Source organism: Seriola aureovittata, chromosome 2 (assembly GCF_021018895.1).
Source record: "Seriola aureovittata isolate HTS-2021-v1 ecotype China chromosome 2, ASM2101889v1, whole genome shotgun sequence".
NCBI classification, from domain to species: domain Eukaryota; kingdom Metazoa; phylum Chordata; class Actinopteri; order Carangiformes; family Carangidae; genus Seriola; species Seriola aureovittata.
The window spans coordinates 1007501-1029044 of NC_079365.1; the positions used below are offsets into that span (position 1 = coordinate 1007501).

The window sequence follows — 21544 nt, forward strand, 5'->3', positions numbered from 1 at the left end:
TCGAATTTTGTGTCAATTTAACAATTGATTCACTGATTAATCGTTAAAGTAAATTGAAAATTGCTGGCTGGATTGCAGGTTACCTGCACAATGTGCAGCTCAGGTGGTAGAGCAGGTAGCAGGTCAATTCAGCCTCTGTACGTGTGAGGAAGAAAACTACACGGCTTTAGACCAGAAGAAGAATAAACACTGAATGAGAGACGTGTTCGTTTTGAAGAATAAGATCAGTCTGAGTTTAATGTCAGGACGTCAACATCAGGCCCACACTTTTATAGTAATACAAGAATGTGTGTGTGTGTGTGTGTGTGTGTGTGTGTGTGTGTGTGTGTGTGTGTGTGTGTGTGTGTGTGTGTGTGTGTGTGTGTGTGTGCGTCCAGAGGTAATGTTCCTTTGTGCCAGCCAAAATAAATAAAAGGGTGCAGTCTGGCCCTCTCTCTTTCTCTCTCTCTCTACAGCTATCTCTTCTCCTCTATCTCTCTCACCCCCCCCACCGCCTCTCACACTCCCCATCTTGTTTTAAATTACCTCTCCCTCCTTCTTCCTTTATCCTTTTCCTCCTCCTCTTTATTCTCGTCTCTCAGCCTTTTCTTTGTTGTATTTGACTGTTGTTTCTCTCCTAACACAGAACTTGTTCACTCCTTCTCTTTCATGTCATCACTCCATCTTAATCATTTCCATCACTCCTGGTCCATCCTATCTACTTTCACTTTTCCATCCATACATCCATGATTCCATCCATCCATCCTGTCCTCTTTCCCTCCATGCTTGTGGTGATGTCGGTTCAGCATGCTACCTCATTAGTACATCTGGATCTCACTTTGTGATCCTCCTCCAACCATCCATATCTAAAGCACCCCCAACCCCCAACCACCCACATACCCCCAGCCCAACTCCCCCTTTCCTCCATCCCTCCTTTTTTTCCCCCTCTCCTCCACCTCTATTGGTCCTCGCTCAATGAGAAAACTCCCCAGTCACCAGGGCTCCTTAGCAACAGAGCCACAAGGGGAAGGAGGGATGGAGGTTGGGGGGAGGAAGGAGGACGGAGATATGATTCAGGATGGGGGAGACCAACCTCCCCACCTCAGCGGGAGTGTGAGGCTGGAAGTGTGCTCGCCATTATCAAAGCCTTATATCTGAGGAGTGTGTGTCTGTGTGTGGGTGTGTGAGGAAAGACATACAGACCTGAAAGGGACGGAACAAACACACAATCACTGTTTTATCTCATTGTGTGTGCATGTGCATGTGCATGTGCATGTGCATGTGCATGTGCATGTGCATGTGCATGTGCATGTGCATGTGCATGTGTGTGGGCATGTGCGTGTGCGTGTGTGTGTGTGTGTGTGTGTGTGTGTGCATGTGTGTGTTTGAATGCACTGTATATATAATCCAGAAGACATCATTTCAAAGTGTGGCCACGAGCTGTGAGTGTGTGTGTGTGTGTGTGTGTGTGTGTGTGTGTGTGTGTGTGTGTGTGTGTGTGTGTGTGTGTGTGTGTGTGTGTGTGTGTGTGTGTGTGTGCGTGTGTGTGTGCATGTGTGACCTGACTGAGGGAACAAGGTACACCCAACAATAACACCCTGTGGTGGTCGCCTTTCCCTCTCTCTCTGTCTTCATCTCTGTGCAGATGGAAACTGAAGCTTCCTTGTTTCTACTTTAAATACTAGTGAATTAAAAGAGAAAACAGCCTCATAATCAAAGAGGCGAGTGTGCGGGTGCGATGTCAGCTCCCGAGTGACTTATTGAGAGCGTGAATGAATAAACATGACTGTAGCATGGTGTTGTCAGGGACAGACACTGTGGTAAATAGGTCCTTTAGCTTTTAAACAGCAGCACAACATATTCCTGATGGAAGCCTTTGACTGAGATCAGAGAAGTTCACGGAGAAAAGACTTGTCACTATACGACGTTTCAGATAAGCAACTCCAGATAAGCAACCTAACAAGCTGTTGTCTCTTTTTTACATCACAATCAGTGCATGTTAAATATAGTATTTTGTTCTGTGTATTGTAGCCGAATATTTTAACTGCACTGTGAAACCCAGCTAGAGACAAGAGCTGAAAATTGGCATCAGCTATAAATTCAAATTCAAATTCAAAGAAGCTTTATTGACATGACTGTAGTCAGATACAGGACTGCACACAGCACAAGGCAGTATCAACAAAGCAATTAACAACAAAACCTATTAATACTACAGTTCAACATCAACATTATTTTATAAATATATATTTTATAAACTCTGTGCAGCTGCTCTACATTGGGACTGTGTTCCACTGCATCGGTAAGAATTTGAATTGGATGGGATCACAACTACAGGTGTCTCATTTCAGCCAATCAGAAACAGCCTTATCAATGCCTATTTATCCCACTTTAGCCATGCCCACCCTCCTCCCTTTGTCCAGATCAGATTTTCTGATGTCCATACAGACACACATGATAACTGAAGACTTTCAGAATCCTTCAGCATCAGAGGACACAGCAAAGAGACACTCTGACAACACACTGACTCACTTTGTTGGTGACATTTATATGAGAAGACTGAAAACACTCACACATCTGTAAGTTAAACATAAATCTGTAGCCTGCAGCCGGTTTGGTTAGCTTAGCATTAAGACTGTAAACAGCGTCTGTAAAGGTTGCAGACTGACACCTTTTTTAATCCGTGCACAAACTGAAATGTAAACACTTAGGCTGATACTACGGATGGTGATTTCAGAAAAACAAGACAACTCAAACACTTCATCTGACACACTCCTGAGGCACACACATACATACATTCATGTGTGTGAGTCCTCAGAGGACTGCTGAGGTTATGTGTAGGGCTTTCATTAAAATGTGATGAAGACGCTGTGTGCAGGACACACCTTTCCTATCTGCACTGTAAATAAAAACCTCAGTCACGTCTTCCCTCTGAGCCCTTTCTCATGTTTCCAGATGATTCCAGCTGTTTCTCACTCATGAGTATTTTTTTGGTTTATGCAGTAATAAGGTATCGACTGTGTCTTTGGTATTTTGTGTTGCTTTTGATAGTTAAACAGGGAAGTACCCACAATGCAATGCATTATGAAACCTTTCATCAAGGCCTGAGTTTGTCTGTGTGTGTGTGTGTGTGTGTGTGTGTGTGTGTGTGTGTGTGTGTGTGTGTGTGGTGTGTGTGTGTTATTCTGTAAGCATGACTACCAGGCATAATTTGCCATCATGGTCCCATCTGCCTTGAGGTTGCCACTGTGATTTAAGTCATTCTGTTCTTTTCTGCAGCCTTTCTCTCTCTCTCTCTCTTCTCTCTCTCTCACACACACACACACACACACACACACACACACACACACACACACACACACACCTGTCCTTTTTCTAATGTCTCTCCTATACTTATACAACCACTAAGTTGAATTGTCTTTCTCTCCTCACATCTCTTTCACATACAGTCTGTAAAATGAAATTAAGTCCAATATCAACTGTGTGTGTGTGTGTGTGTGTGTGTGTGTGTGTGTCCATCATCTATATGGACACACACACACACACACACACACACACATACACACACACACACACACACACACAGTGAAACCTCCCTGTCCTCCTCCCTCTCTTTTCATTCATTATGGAGGATTATATTACATCTGCCTCTTCTATAGGAAACACAGCTGGTCTGAGGTCAGTCTCATATATTTTCTCTGAACAGATAACAGATAAAGGACGTCTGGTTTATAATCTGCTGGTAAAACACAGAACATCAGAACCACGTGTCCTCTTTGTTCCTCTCAACTCCTCGTCTGGCTTCTTCCTGACACAACCATTCACTGTGAGTCTGTGTGTGTGTGTGTGTGTGTGTGTGTGTGTGTGTGTGTGTGTGTGTGTGTGTGTCTGTGTCTGTCTGTGTCTGTCTGTGTAAGTGTATGTACAAGTGAATATGGTGAGGATAGCCCACCCCCCTCCCCTAGGGACATGTCAGTGTGAAAATGTGTGTGTAGTGATCACTGCACTCACTCACTACTAAAAGGTGTGAAGTGTGAAGTGTAAAGTGTGTTTGTGTGTGTGTGTGTGTGTGTGTGTGTTTGTGTGTGTGTGTGTGTGTGTGTGTGTGTGTGTGTGTGTGTGTGTGTGTGTGTGTGTGTGTGTGTGTGTGTGTGTGTGTTTGTAAGAGCACTGGCTGGTTGCTCTGTGCTGCTGAAAAACCCAATTAACACTTTAGAGATATCTATCAGGTACCAAATACACCACACACAAACACACACACACAAACACACACACACACACACACACACACACACACACACACACAAAAACACACATACCACCTTCTCTTAGATGAGACAGTGTGGTTGTTGCACTGAGTATTAAATACAAAACTACATGTAATTATCATTGAAATGAAAACTACAGTGAAAAAAAGGTGGTTTTCTCAAACCTCCTAAACGAGCCAGAACAGAGGCTGAGACTTGGTCCAAATGGATCCTTGACTCCATCATGAGTGACACATATAACCAGCACACCTCCAGCTGCTGTCCACAGTCATTGAAACTAGAGAAGGTATGAAAACATCTGTCTCTGGGTGTGAAAGCAAAAACAGATGTTTTTAAATTTTGGCCACTTAGTGTGGATGACAGCTGCTCCACCATCGTCATCTTGGCAGTGTCTGACTCCGCCCATAACTCCCAGCTAATCCAGAAATGTTCAAAGAGGTGGGGCGTGTGTGGAGCAGAGATTTCTGTTAATGCCGGTTTGTGGCAAGAATATGCTCCCCCACCTGTCACTCAAAGAGGCCACGCCCTCAATTCTACATAACTTTAAGCCTTAATAAAATGTAAACAGGTGAGTTATATAAACAGGTGTCATGAAGGAGGAAATTAGCTCTAGAGACCAAAACAGTTTTTGTACCAGACTGTAAACATGTTTATTTCTGCTGTAAAGTTGGACATTTTAACATGGGAGTCTATGGGGACTGACTCACTGGTGGAGCCAGACTCTAGTGGTCGTTAGAGGAACTGCAGCTTTTGGTTCTTCAGTGTTGGCTTCATTTTCCAGCTTTGGAGGTTGATGTTTGGAATCATGTGATTTGTTTGTTTTCATTACATTTCATGCTGAAAATCAACTTTTTACACTCTATTACTTTTACTTTTTAACAATGTTGGCAGGTGAAAATGTCCTGTTTTGGTTTCAGATTTTAATTTTGCTTTAATGAATATTTTATTTCTTGTTTATGAGAGCTGAGTTTGTGCACAGTCCAGGACACCATCAGCATTATGTTCCAGCTATAGGCTATATTTAACAACAGCACAAACCTAGAATTACAGTGTCATAATGCAGTATTATTGTATAAATATATTATTGTATAAGACATATTTTGCTTGTGTTTATGTACTGTTTGGGAAACACTTGTATAACTTCCACTGACATGGTTTTAAAGCCATAAACGTGACCTTAATTTACATGTGTCTCAAAAAGTCATGGATACACACTGTAACTACTCTGCTCTGTTATATGAAGTATTTTGTAGCACAACAAAGATGAGAAGACAATGAAAGCATGGTGAAATAATCATGTATCATCCTGTGTTGGTGGATTCAGATTCAGAGAGGGTTAAACTGATCCTGCAGCAGCTTCGCTCACAGATTAAAGGAACATTTCATGAGTGAGTGGAGCAGAGGCCTGTGTCAAGCTGAGCCCCGAGTCCTGACCAATCACTGGAGTCACCAAATGGAAAATTACATGAGGACGAGTCTAACTGAGGGCAGCCATCACACATACGTACACACATGTACACACATGTACACACAGCTCATTTACTGTGTGTCATCATTTACTGTGGTGATCTTCAAGCTCCTTACAGTCACTGAGCTCCAGTCTCTGAGATCACCTGTCTGTGCCTGTGTGTGTGTGTGTGTGTGTGTGTGTGTGTGTGTGTGTGTGTGTGTGAGTTCATTCAGCTGGAGTGACCTGAGGCACACCTGTCACGTCCTGAGCAGACAGCTGAGATTGTCTTCATGATGCTGCCTTTGATCACTCACATGAAAAACACGTTTCTTTACAATTTTCTCAATAATTCATGAATATAAATGTATTTATTCATCCAGAGGAAACGAGGTCCCTCAGTACCTTAAATAATGGATCTGAGTAATGTAGTCAAACGTATTCACAGATATCTAAATCCATGACAAGCAACTTAATAATGAGACTTTGCAGGATGTTGTGTGTTGACTTTAATCTATGTGCTTTTGGTGCCACTGCTGCTGTTTCTACAGGTGAACTGTATTTATGTCTGCGCATCATGAGTGAGGTGATTTATTCCTGGTCAAACACACGGAGAGGAACACTCTGGTCTGGGAGGAAGGCCAGTGATTTTAAACGTACTAAATGTATTTGTAAAAGCAATCCTGCGATCCAAGCCCGCCTTGAGGCTCCAGGTCTGATGCGTGCCGTTGTTGTTCCAACCAAAGAAATGAAGGGATCCGATAGTAAAGATAAACAATATTTATTTTGTAAAATAAACAATAAAGGTGCTTTAGCTTATGTCCTCAGATGGACTGTAGAAACTGACAATAACATGCAGTCAAAAAACGATGTACCGCTCTACATGGAGCTCTACCTTCAAGATCAGGAGTGGTAGAGGTGAATCATGGGAAGAAGGCCGTGGACTCTGGGTAAGACTCCATACACTGTTTGCTAAACGCAATTATAAATAATTATAATATTAAATTAAATATCTTATGGCAACATCTACAGAATACCTTGACATGAAAACTCTCCAGCCCCAACTTGTTCTTGTAGTCAAACAAAACAATTACAACCTTCAACATAAAAGGATCCATTCAAAAAGCCAAAAAAGTTCATTCAAGTTAAAACTCACTGTATTTCTTTTTTAGTTACAATTGTGTGTTTGTGTTCCTCATACAACTCAACTCTTTCACGCTCTGTGTTTCCTGTTGAAGCGTTTCGAGTGCCGTGTTCACAGAACACAGAACATTCACCAGAAAAAGAGAAAAGAAAAAATGGCTAAAATATAGAGAAGACTGGAGGAGAAACTGACAGAACATTCCCAAACACACACACACTGCTGGACACACACACTCACCAACCCTGTCTCCTAACTAAACTGCAACAGCAAATATGTTCAGTAAGGAAACATGGCCGGAGCCGCATCATGTGTCTATAAACATCATGAAATGAAATTATGTTCATTCACATAATTGGTAAGTACCAAACACGTTGACACTGAGCAACTCAGTTAAAAGTTCACAGACAACATTGTTTTACAACTAATATCTTTCCAACTGTAGTGACTCCATCAGGCTCTTGGTTCAGGTTCAGGAAAGATTCTGGTCTTTCACTGACCTGAACCAAAGAGCTGAAGGGTCTCTGGATGTGAACCCGGTCTCTGGATGTGAATCCGGTCTCTGGATGTGAACCCGGTCTCTGGATGTCAATCCGGTCTCTGGATGTGAACCCGGTCTCTGGATGTGAACCCAGTCTCTGGATGTGAACCCGGTCTCTGGTGTCCCAGTCTTGATCTTTGTATGTTTTACCTTCATTCAAAAAATATGTTGCCTCTGAAAATACTCCGTATATGAAGATAATTTGTAGGACACACACACAGATGGATGCCTGTGCAGTAATGTAGGTTAAGTACCTGGCTCATGGGCACAACATCTGTATTTGCACCTGGAATCAGAGCAGTCTGGGCCTTGACCTTCTTCTCAGTCACTTGACTGGATTTCACTGCATGTCAACAAGCAGCTTTTCCTGTGGGGAAAATGCATGAAGCAGAAAAGTGTCGCAGCGCCAGAGAAAGACCACCGTCCTTTAAAGAACGAGCCCACAGGTCAGCTGTGCAGCAGCTTATCACGCTGCACTGTCAGGTGGCCTCTAGTGGCCGTGGTCATTATGACGGGAGTGAAGGTGACAGTATAAAGGGCGACAAAGTCCACATCAGGAGGAGGCCGGGGTGGATCAAGAATCAGCGTTTACCATTCCATAACTTTAACCGATACTTAAGTACCAAGCTGATGCCACGTGGCAAAAAACAGTGGTATCAAAGCTACCAAAAAGTACTGACGCGTGACAAGATTGATAGTCACCCTCTTAGGAAGTAACATAAGAATGACATCCCATTGAGGGAGGCAGCTGAATGAGTGCTCATCATGCTCGCGGTCTCACTGCACACAAGCAGGATGTCATTAACTGTATGAGCAACTTATCTGTGCAATAGTGTCTTACCTCAAAAGTGACAGTAATCTACCAAAAACATGTGTAAAAGAACATTAACAGTAATTACTGCATCACTGGCAACATTTCAGTGACTCGGAACACAGTGAAGCACAGGTTCTCCGGCACACACCTTGGTCCAGCTGCAGGACTTCGGCTCGTGGAAAGAAAAAGCCAGAAGAGTTGCGTATGGAAATATTTTGCTTTCGAGGCGGATAATGAGAGATTGATTATAGACCCAAAATAGCCCATTTGTAAACGTTGCCTGTATATTTTAGCACATTATTGTTTATTTTAATACTTGAAGGCTACATGCCACTGTTCTTTTTCATATGTCAATAGTTGTTTCATTTTATTATATCTATTATTTCTCCAATTTTTTTGTCTCAGGGCACTAAAGCTGAAGAGCTGTGCAATAAAGAGTTGATTGTTTATATTTTAGCACTGTATTGTTTATTTTAAATTCTTGAAGGCTACATGCAACTTTTCTTAGTTTTTTGGGTTTATTTTCTATTTGTATTTTTCAGTAAAGGGAAAAGAGAAAATACATGGAATTTATTTTTTTATTCTTTTATTTATTTTTTTACCGTGGTATCGAAATAGGTATCGAGAATCGTGAAATTTCACTGGTATTGGTATCAACTACTAAATTTCTGGTATCGTGAAATCCCTAATCTTAACTGTGTGTTTATTATTGTTACCATGACGAGGAAGCTGTGGTATATCTGCCACTGTGGGTCATATTCTTAGACGGGGACAAATGACCCACATGGTCGCTAAGGTTGGAGGAAACATGATCCTGATCATCAGTTCACACAAAGTATCTTTCTGACAGTCACATGGTTTCCTCCTGTCGTCAGTTTGTCCCCTCATCTCGGCACAACGAGCTGTGTTTTGATGGTGACCACAAAGGAATTAGTATTTAGCATAGTGAGAATGTTTCCACTCAGACCCTTAATGCAGAGCTCCTCCTGCTCTGCTGAGGAGAGACGGAGCCTCAGCTCCTCCGGTTCCTGCTTCACACAGAATATGTCATGACAGGAAGTCACTTTCTGCTGTGTGCAATGTTTTTTTATTTGGATATTCTGCTGATGAGGGCTTATTCAGTGCTATCTGGCTACACTACACCCCCCGCCCACACACACACACACACACACACACACACACACAATCACAGCCAACAGATTAACTGGACATGGCAGTAGAGGAGTCATCTAGAGCTAAATCTCTACGATTACATAAAATATAAGAGTCCGAGCAGCAGTGAAGAGGAGGAAGAGCAGACTGATGAAGAAATGTTTTTAAAATCTAATATTGTTTTATATATGATTTTTAATCAATCATTTTTATCAATCATTTTTAATCAACATAAATCTTATTTTATGCTAAAAAATATATATTTTGTGCCTCAGTCAACTTGGAGCAGGATAGAAATGAAGATACATGAGGCTGCTGCCTGACACCGACTGAACCAGCAGCAGCTGAGATGATCAGGATCTGACTCGTGGCCTCCAGCTCTGTTCTTTCTCGAAGAAATAAAGAGCCATGTAACGTGGGCAGATCACAAAGTGACAATTTGTTCTGATCTTCTCCCTTTGGCCATGGAGGGGGGGTAGAGAGGATGGGGGAGGAGAGAGAGAGAGAGAGAGAGAGAGAGAGAGAGAGAGAGAGAGAGAGGACGGGGGAGGGGATGGTTAGTATGAGACCCTTGACCAAATATTTGCAGTGAAAGGCCGTCGTCGTCCATTAGTCTCTCTCTCTCTCTCTCTCTCCCTCTCTCTCTGTCTCTCTCCCTCACTCTCTCTTTCTCTCTCTCTCTCTCTCTCTCTCTCTCTCTGTTTTCTGGCTGCATTAACCTTTTCTTCACAATGATGCTCCAGAACAAAGAAGGACTGTATTTGTGTATGTCAGAATGTGTGTGTGTGTGTGTGTGTGTGTGTGTGTGTGTGTGTGTGTGTGTGTGTGTGTGTGTGTGTGTGTGTGTGTGTGTGTGTGTGCATTGAGTGTTCTGGCACTCCCACTACTGTCCACCCGCATCCCTGAACAAACACTTACCCATACACACACACACACACACACCACACACACACACACCTGCACACGATGGAAAACACTTGAAATGTATTAATGCAGTAATCCTCCCACAAACACACAAAATAAAAATCTGTCAGAGAACTGTCTGGTAAACGTGTGTGTGTGTGTGTCTGTGTGTGACACACACACACACACATAGTTACACACAGTGTGGTTACAAAGAACAGCAGCCTAACGTTTCTTCTCCAGTAAACAATAATCAAACCGTCTTTATTGACGTGAATCTGACCTCAGAAAAGGTCAAAGTTCAAAGAAAGGCTCTCACAGGGTCTCATTCTATTACAGCTAACCACTGATAACATGAAGTATAGTGAAGTGACACGTTCTTTGTTGATTATCAGATCTTCACAGAACGAACAGTTATTCTCCAGACCATTTGTTCTGTCATTGATCATCTGATTTGTTTTCAGGAAGGAGAGCGGAGCCTGTACCACAACTACTACTACTGTATCTGGCTTAACTGACCCTAACAGCTGGTTATCAACTGGCTCACTTAACCCTGGGTTTACCCTGAGCTGTTAATTATAAGCAACATCGTCTGAACTATGAATGAAGTATGATCATGATCACGTGACTGGAATAAAAAATATTATTTCAATGTCTAAATATCATTTCTATTAAAGTCAGACTAAAGATATATTGTAAATAAGTGCATGAATTATCATTATGTTTGAGTATTTTCACTCTTCAGTCTGATAATGAACACACTCATGAACATGTGATGCAGAGAAAACAGTTAAAGTTAATGTCAGACTGTTTGTGCTGCAGAGAGGAGAGAAGTAGTTGATGTCTGATGAGTCAGTCTGACTGAAATGTTCATTTATAATCATGGAAATAATTAACAGTGTGTGGCTAAATTGTTCTAATCAAAGACATCAGAGGTTTAGTTTTTATTTCCAGCTGTGGTCACAGAGTCTCTTCGTGTTATTATGAAGAAGAGAGTAAAAGCTTCATCACTGTCAGTTATTATACAGGCTATTTATTTAGCGTGATCAACTCTCTGTGCATTTTTTCAGAAGCTTTGTTTTAAAACGGTGTGGACACATGGAAAGACTCAAACAGGAAAACTATTCCACAGATTTTTTATATTTTATATCTTCTGCTTTATCACTTTATCGTAAACTCTTTTGTCCCTGTCAGGATCCTATAGGAATGATGACTCCAGTGATTTGATTGGTCACTAGTTTGGCTGTTGTGTCAACCTGCTTCAAAACAGGTGAGGAGTTCAGCGTAAGTTACCATGGCCATTCACCTCGGTAACAAGTGAACCACCGTCATAGGACTGAAAACCCAGAGTTAAACCTGAAGTCACCTCTATAACCTCAGATCCTGCTTCGTAGTACAGACCTTCTCATGGCTAATTAGATTCTAAACAAATCTTTAACAGACGAATCTGTGTTGACAAGGCACAAACATATCATGTAAATAGATTGCTCTTATAATAGAGCTTTTCTAGTCTTATCAACCACTCAAAGGACTTTACACTGCAAGCCACATTCACCCATTCACACACACTCATACAGTGCTTCTACCACACACACACACACACACATACACACACACACACACACACACACACTCTTAGGTTCAGTATCTTGCCTTCGACACATGGACTGGCGGAGCCGGGATTGAACCACCGACCTTCTGATTAGTGGACAACCCGCTCTATCTCCCGTGACATTATATATGACCAATAACGTTCAAGGCAGAAGAGCAGAGAGATGAATTTTGAAGAAATATTTAAATTTGTGGTTCATAGTCCGGAGATTTGATCGGTATCAGATCAACCAAAGATCTATGGAGAGTGATAAGTATTCCACCAACAGAACTCATGAACCAATCAGAGAAATGTGACAATGTTTACAGAACAGCTGGTGTGTTTTACCTGGGTTGTGTTCAACCACATGCAGAGAGAACATGTTCGTGTCTGAATCAAAGTCTGTCAATAAAGATACAGTCAATTACATGGTCTGACAGAGAGATGACTCAGACTTTGGCAACACTACTGCATTTTCATTTTAAAACAAAAACAACTTCCGTCCAACAACACACCTGAAAACACATATCACATGACCATTCAGGTACACTGAGTATGTGAACAGGAAGTGTAAACAGGAAGTAGACTGCCTTCTCTGCAGTTGGTTAGTTACAGTAAATCCTCTGAAGGAGGAACAGCAGAAGATGCTAACTATCGCAGAAAAAGTTAAACTTCTGGACATGCTAAAGGAAGGTAGAAGCTATGCGGCTGTAGGTCGCCATTACGGAATTAATTAATATTCCGTTCGTTCCATAAAGAAGGAGGAAAATAACATAAGGACGACAGCAGCAATAAGTTTTAATAAGGATGCAAAAAGGGCTGCAACTGTCCGCAACAAGACCATGGTAAGGATGGAGTCTGCATTAGCTTTGTGGATTAATGACTGCAGAAAAAAAAAACATTACGCTGGATACGAACGAAAAAAAAATAAAGGTTACTACTTCACGGATTTCGCCTATCACGGGTTCTTTTTGGAACGTAACCCCTGCGAAAAACGAGGGTTCACTGTGATTCATTATCATGTTGTATTCACCAGGCTGATGAGAGCCAATCAGGAGAGACCGTGGGTGTCTTACATCATCGTTTCCAAAAGGTCTCAGTTTCTGTCCGTCCAGACTACAACACAACCTCAGAGTTTTCAAAATAAAATACAATCCCAGCGTTTTCAAAATAAAGCACAACCCTAGAGTTTTCAAACTAAAACGGGTCCAGGAGTCACGCTAGGAGTAAACGTAGCAGAAGAGATGAGTTTTAAAACTAAAACATGTTAGTGTGGACATAGCTGTAGTAAACTCCAGACTCTAGTTGCTTGAGAAGTGGTCAGCTGGGTCGAAAAGAGCTAGCTAACTCGTCAAGAGTCTCATTTCTGCTACACACATTAGCTGCTGTGCTAATCAAGTGCGTGAGTCTCAGAACTTTCCCTGCTACTGGTTAGCTAGAATTATCTAAATCCATAAGTAATATCAGTCAATACTGTTCAATAGTTGTTCACTGGAGTCTACCAGCATGAGACGTCCAACAGCTGGTGTGAGACTCTTAACTGTAAGTGTAACCAGCCCTGAGTCACTGTGGTGAGACAGCAGCCACATCACATCATGTCCAGAGTGATGGGACAGAGGGAACTGAACTGAACTGTGTGAGGACGAGGCATGACTAAATACATAAACACACGGATCCACTTTAGATGGAGAAATAAGATAAATGTAAAGACAAAGAGAGAAAGCAGCAGGGAGCTTTAAGAGTGAGGTAACATGAACACAACAGATCCATGTGAACACTGTCAATCACATATCTCAGCTAGGAGGCTGAGAATCACTTCTATTCACAAAGTCCAAACATGACAACTCTAAATTCTGAACAGGAAATAAAAGTGTAAACACACACACGTGTATAAATGTGTATCAGTACCTCAGTGCAGCTCTTGCGTCCAGGTGTAAAGCAGTGCTGGGTGACTCTGTATCTCCCACATCAGATCCTTCAGCATCCAAGAAAACCAAAGAGCAAACACAAAGACTGAGCAACTGTCAATCAGATCCAGCTCAGACACACACACACACACACACACACACACACAGACAACACACGTTACAAGTGTATAAATGTTGGAAAACACAACAGTGTGTCCATCTCTGTCATTCAGTCTGTTCTCTCCTCACTCTCTCCGTCTCTCTGTTCTCTCACTACTCTCAGACCGTTCACTCTCTCTCTCTCTCTCTCTCGCTCTCTCTCTCACACACACACACACCGATTCTCCATCTGTCACCACCCCCTCTCCTTCACCCCTCCCACCTCATGCATTATTAATAAGCCTCAAACGCAAACACACACACACCGTCTCCACTGCTGTCAAACACACTCACGCACACACATTACAAGTGATGCACAACTGTCCCACACACAAATACAAGTGAAACACAGTGTGTGTGTGTGTTTGTGTGTGAAGTCACAGAGGCTTGTTTCCTTTTTCAGGCTCAACCAGGATGATTCAAACTAAACTGAGAGTAAAACTAACCTCAACCAAAACAGAACACAGCACACACACTTTAAACACACTTCACACACATTCACATTCAGAATTCTAAGATGAAAAGAACAATTCGACAAAAAAAAAGAAAAAATCACACGTGGCCCTAATCCTCTTCAGTACAAGAACAGATGATGTCATGTTATGTTGTGTTGTGCTAAACGAAAATACACATTTTAAATAATAATGGCCACTGATCAGTTCAGTGACAGGTTTCCTCCTTTTGGATAAACGATCGTCCGTTTCATCGGAGCGTTTGTAGGTGGAACTGGGAACAGAGACGTCGTCTTCTTATAAAAGTCAACAACATGATTTCCTTCCTGATCCCGTCTCTGATACTTAGGTATCAGCTAAGTTATCAGGATACAGCAGAAACATTTTATTGCAGTTCATTATCTGACGAGATAATTCCCCTGATCAAGCAGCTGAATGAAATTAAAATGACATGATATGAAATGCAAAGCAAACATTAAGAACTGAAATTTCTACAGAGTTGGTTTGACTTTAACAAACTATATTCAAACTATCAGCTGTTCAGATCATTGTTTCTCCTAAAAAGATGAAGTTTGTAGTGACACACTTTGTCAGTTTAAAAACCATTTAATAATAATTTGATGTTGTTGTGAACTATGTTCAGACTTGTAGACCTCGAAAGGTTGTGGTCTTCACAACTTCGTACTCTACTGTTATTATGTTATTTTCCTTTCCCATTTATTTTCTGATTGAGCATCCTGCCTATTGAATTAATGTTTGGTCTGATGGAACAGATGTTTTTGGACCATTTAGTTTTTCCTGTCAGATGCCAGGATTGACAGGTTGGTGTCAGTGTAGCAGGGACAGTGTCTGTTACTACTGACATCAAGTAGGTGGTGTTTTGTTAAGAGAGGAGGAGGAATAATGTGTAGCTTGTTATATTACACCTTTTCATCTGTCTGTTTTCTTGGCAGTAATTATTTCCAGACTGACTGACTCAAGCAGCTCTAACTTTAGAAAATAATCTTTATTACTCGCAGTGTGTGGACAGCATCAGTGTTACACTAGGAGCAGGACGATGAAGTACAATGTGTTGTTGGATCTACCTGTGAGAGGGTCCAGGTGCAGAAGATGATTATTATTTATCAAACAGGAGATTCTGCTCTGTGGTTTATTACATGGTGAACACAGAGCGGGTCTTTGTGTTGTCTTTGGTTTCCTGTGTTAAAGACTCAGACTCACTCAGGACCTGATGTGTTTCCTCCACAGTCTCCTCACATGGACACGTAACCCATAAAAGCCTGAACACACACGTCAGCCACGCATGAACACATTCACATGCAGTACACATGCAGGTCACAGAGATAGGGCCGATCATGCATGAATGCAGAGACCAAATTCTCACACACAAACACACACACACACACACACACACACAGAGCTGTCCATGCATGTAGTGCAGAGAACCCCCCCCCCCCGACACAAACACACACACACACACACACACACACACACACACACACACAGAGCTGTCCATGCATGTAGTGCAGAGAACCCCCCCCCCCCCCTTGACACACACACACACACACACACACACACACACACACTTCAGCTGGAGGCTATCTTTGTTTTCTCATGGACGAGATGTGGCTGTAAGGAAGGTCGGTCAGTCTGTGTGTGTGTGTGTGTGTGTGTGTGTGTGTGTGTGTTCGGAAGCAAAAACCAGCAAAATGCATGAACAAATATAATAATAGGATAGTAAACACAGTATGTAAATGAGATGCTCCATCATGGTGCAAACTTTAATTAGCATCTTACCCACAGTCAGATGAACAGATCTATATCAGATATCAAACTGATCTTCAGTCCATCCAAGACTCACTTGGGTTTTTTCCAGCTCTAGAGCAGAGTGCAGACCCGCCCCTCCTCTGTGAGGACAGGACCTCAGATATTGCGTGCAGTCAGTGAACCCAGCTGTTGATCAGGGCCTCACTGTGTCCTCATGAACCACTTAAACAGTGATATCCTCAGATTGAATCCAGCGGTGGAACTTGGTCTCATGTGACCCCCTCTTCCCATCCCCATAGTTCCTGTCTGGCTCTCAACTATAAGAAAAGGCAAAATCTTTGGAACTACATTTTGTGAACCAGTGAAGAACCGTATTACTACGCACAAGCATAATGTTGATTCATGTGAATACAAATACAAATATCTCCTGTCAGCCGAGGTCCATCATTCAGTGTTATTAAACCGGACTCAGTGGTTAGAGAGTGCACATTATATTTTATCTTCACCCAACCAACTTTCAGCAATAGCCACAATTTCAATTATGGCAGGTTTTGGGTTATAATATTTTTCAGTTGTTTGTTTTTTTTTTAAATAATACATAACAATATTATTATACTTTATGTTTCAGGTGCTTTTTGCAATATATAACTATGTTATTATATTTCAGGTTTCAGGTATTAGTGATGCTGCCACTAAACAGCAGTTCAAAACTTTGTGTGTCACTTGCTCATGCACAATGTACAATAACAAATCAGTGAAACGAGGGCTGGACTCAGCAGCTGGACAGACTGCAAAACTGCAAGAAAAAGAAAAAAATATTGCATATGGTGGGAAATATCACAATATTCAATATTATGTTATTATTGAATATCAGCCCAGGCCTAGGAAGTTGAATGGTGACATGACATGTGAATCTTTCCTTCCTCTACCTTCCATCACACACAACATTAATGTGAGGTCACTATGACGATGACACAGGTGTAAACTGTCCTGCACAAACAGATGCAACCACACTAACGAGTGAAGGAGCATGATGTTTAAATTAAGTTTATTAGTAACTTTTACAGTCACATAAAGAAATGAAATAAGACTTTTCTGAATTAATAAACTCAAAATGTTGAGATGGACTGATTGGTGAAGAAAATGCAGAAAGAGCATGACAGAGGCAGATAGAGAGGGTCAGTTGGAGGAAGGAGGATTTAAAGAGCCCCCCCCCCCCCCCCCCCCCCCCCACAACCCCCCCCACCCCTTGCAGAGTACCTGACCTGAGGCATGAGACACAGAGAGACACAGATTTCCATTTTTATGTATCTGTGTGTGTGTGTGTGTGTGTGTGTGTGTGTGTGTGTGTGTGTCTAGGCTTGACCTCCAGATATCAGCCAGTATTTTCAGCTCCCTTCTCTCTGCAGCCACACCCCCAAACAATCAATAACCCCCTTCCACCTCCCTCACCCACCGCCGCGAGCTGTGACATGCAAATGACCCCTGCATATCATTAAAACATATGCCCTGACAACAATGGGATAACCTCAGCCCCCCCCCCCCCCCCCCCCCCCCCCCCCTGCATCCCCTTAAGACGTGCGCCAAGACATTCACAGACAACAACCCAGATGGACTCAGTCAGTTGACCTCTGCTCAGATCTCAACAGACAAGCAAACAGACAAACACACATCAAGACAAGTGTACTTGTGCACTCACACCACACCACAACACACACACGCACGCACACACACACACACACACATGATGCCCTCAGACATGAATGTTACAGACTTGACTGGCAAGAGAACTGCTCTTATTTTTAAGGTTTTTCTTTTGCTTTTATTCTGACAGCCACAGTGAGAGACAGACAGGAAGGTCAGGGAGAGAGAGGGGGGGCCCAGGAACATGATCAACAACAAATGATAAAAAAAAACCTTTACTTGAAACCTTGAGACAATAAATCTCTGCCAAGAACTTCCTGTTCCCACACACCAGAGTCTCACGCTTGATTATGTTGGAAAATAATAGAGTGAATGAGAAAGTAAGGAAAGAGGAAACAGTAAATTGAAGGAGATAGGAAAGAAGACGTGAAGACAACTTCATGGCTAGACAATAACTGGACTCATTACAGTGTTGGCCAAAGGGGGCCAGAGGCTGTTAATTAACTCTGACCCCTACACACACACACACACACAAACACACACACAAACACACACACACACACACACCACACACACACACACACACACCTAAACACACACACACTCACACACACATATACACACACACACACACACACACACACACACATACACACACACACATACACACACACACACACACACACACACACACAGAGTACAGCCATGTCCTGTGGTTATTGAACCGGGTGTGGGAGGGGCAGATCTGACCCTGGGCATTGAGAGACTTTGGTTTTATAATCAAATGACAATAAAATAGAGCACACACATGCACACACGCATATAAACACACACACACACACACACACACACAGACACACACACACACACAGTAACACACTGCTGTATGACTCGTTAACACCAGTGACTGCAGGGACACACACGTCATGTAGATGGAGAAACAGTCTTCAATCACTAGACTATGGAGAATGAATGTCAGAGTGTGTGTTTAATGAGTGTGTGTTTAATGAGTCTGTGTCACACAACAAACTGAGAACAACAACACTACTCTCAAACTGAAATGTCACCCATCAAACACACAGACACACTCTTTGTTGGTGTGTATGGGCGTCCAAATGACGACTGTTTCCCCACAAATACAGAAAATTCCAATACATTTTGTGTGTGTGTGTGTGTGTGTGTGTGTGTGTGTGTGTGTTTGTCCAGGCCTGATCCATGCTAAGCAGATACAGTATGTGGGCTGATATCAATAAGGCTTTGTCCAGTGGACGGAGGATTCAACAAACAACATGGAGGAGGAACAGACTGCAGCTATTGTCCAGTGTGCCTTTCAAATAACACACAGCAACATCACACTGAGGCACAGAGGATGAGGCACGCCACAATAAATCCTCCTGAGCACGCTCAGATGTGAGTGTTAGGTGACCTGCACACTGGCCTGTATCTGGGTGAAACTCCAACTCAAACACACTTTCAACAGCAGATGGCAAAGATCCAGAGTGGAAAACTTTCTGAGCTCCATATGTTTTCACATATCTTGTTTATAGGCCTGTTGCACAATCACCAAATGTCTCAGCTCGGCATGTGGTCTGGATTAGTGGGGGTCGGTGTTGCAGGGAAATAAACATGTCGACTGTACATTCTGTGCATCAGGTTCATCAGGTTCACGGGTTCTTCTTCACCCTATAACAACATGTTATACACAGAACAACATAACAAGTTCCTCTTATCTGAACAACCACACAGGTCAACCCTGTGATGCCCCTACTGAAGCAGGTGTACCGAACCTTTGTCACCATGGTTACAATAATAAACATGCAGCTAACCTCATGAAATGCTCGTTGTTTGGTTAGGTTCAGGAAAAGATGGCTGTTGGTGTGTGGATATATGATGATGGGTACTTCCTCAACATTAGACGATCTTCATTATCATGGTTACAATGTTAACAACATGGTAACGGTCAGCGGTAAAAGAACCAATCACCGCCCTCCTGTGTCATATTCATCCATTCACAGCAACCTCCTCCTGACATAGACTTTGTATCTCTTTATACTACGTAAACATAATTACCACTACCACTACAGGTCAGGTGTCGTGAAGGAGGAAATTAGCTCTAGAGACCAAAAACAGTTTTTGTACCAGGCTGTAAACATGTTTATTTCTGCTGTAAAGTTGGACATTTTAACATGGGAGTCTGTGGGGACTGACTCACTGTTGGAGCCAGACTCTAGTGGTCGTTAGAGGAACTGCAGCTTTTGGTTCTTCAGTGTTGGATCATGTTTGAGCCTCGGAGGCTGATGCTGGATAATGTTATAAGTTTCTTCTTTCTTTTTTTTAAGGAAACATTAGTTGCTTAAACAAGATACATCAGTTATGTGTAATAACTTCATCATTAGCAACATGAGGTGATATGAAATTAGAAGTTAAAGGTTTTTGTTAAAACGTAGTAATTATTATAAAAATATGCCATAAAAAAATGATTCTAGTAAAACATGAACAGGATCCATTTAAAACTAGAATAATTTGTAATTAGAAGAAGAAACAGTGATTTTGTTTGTCATGGTGCAAACAGAATGGTGCTGTAAAGATCTGCAGCTATAAGGATGTTTTTTATTTGTATCTCTGAGCAGACGTGTGACCGTTTATCCACAGAGGACATCGACATTATCAAGTCTTTCAGTTGTTTCAGTTGTGAAGGATGTGATTTCTGATGCAAGTGACAGGAAGAAAAAGTTTAATTATTATTTCATCTTATGTAATAAAATCTTAAACATTCCACCACAGCATGACAAGCCTCTGAGACACACACACAAACACACACACACACACACACACACAGATGCATGGTCACACATGAAGAGCTCCCTTCACCAGTATCTGGTTTCTCACTAATTGAGCTGTTTAAAAATTTACAGTGACAGAGATGAAGGGAGAGAGCGAGGGAGGAGGAGGAGGAGGAGAGCAAGGAGACGACTTTAAAATTCACAGACAGAAACACACACATGTTGACCACAGAGGGACACCAGAGCGAGGACACCCTGAACCTTCCCACAATTCTCTGTTGTTTATTTCACTCTAATGAAGCGACCAGCGAGCCGCTTCATTAGAACAAACATGGAGTTTAGGATCGGAGCCAAAATGTGCTTTGTGTGTGTGTGTGTGTGTGTGTGTGTGTGTGTGTGTGTGTGTGTGTGTGTGTGTGTGTGAAAAGTGAACTTGACAAGTGAGCGAGTGCGGAGGGAGGGTCGAGCAAGCGCTTGTCACGGCCCCGTGCTCGTGTGACCACAGAGCAGAAATGTTCCCTCTGTTCTGTGCGCTCATGTCACGTGCACCTGTGTAGTTTTTATGGGAATCAGTTTGGTCAAACATCATCCTGGTAAAGTTTGATAACCCAGCAACCGTTTCAGGAACTCAGCAGCCTCACCTGCTTTCAGCCTCCGTTCCTGGCAGTTCCTGCTTCGTGGATAGTGCTAGTACTCCTACAAGTACTAGGTACTAGTCTTAGGATTTGCAGGACTTTTGTTGCTGATTGGTCAAAAGCAAAACTTCAAAATGTGGCTGCTACAACTTGGGTGCAGCTTCCTTCGCACAGTAAACAGTGCTGATCCAGTGCCATTAGAAGCAGTGTTTAGGATCAACAACAGACTTTTATTGTCACATTTATTGAAATTAAAACCAAACTCTTCCACATGAAACATCATTAGCTATTTGTTTCACCATGATTACACTCTGTAAAAACACAGTCATGCACTGTATAGGTCCATCATCCACCTTCTGCTTTC

General features: G+C 42.2%; 1 protein-coding gene across 20 annotated transcripts in view; it reads right to left on the reverse strand.

Moving 5' to 3' along the window:
- nfasca (neurofascin homolog (chicken) a) overlaps positions 1 to 21544 on the reverse strand; it is a 150669-nt gene that overhangs the window by 82322 nt on the left and 46803 nt on the right. For 11 of the 20 annotated variants that reach the window (XR_008829616.1, XR_008829614.1, XR_008829617.1 and 8 more), the window contains exon 1: positions 13742 to 14030. The exons of 2 other annotated variants lie outside the window; for them this stretch is intronic. The gene's annotated coding sequence lies outside the window, so the exon portion shown is untranslated. Of the gene's footprint in view, positions 1 to 13741; positions 14032 to 21544 lie in introns of those variants that run through there. 7 more of the 20 variants (XM_056395985.1, XM_056395975.1, XM_056396033.1 and 4 more) reach the window with 3 other exon arrangements.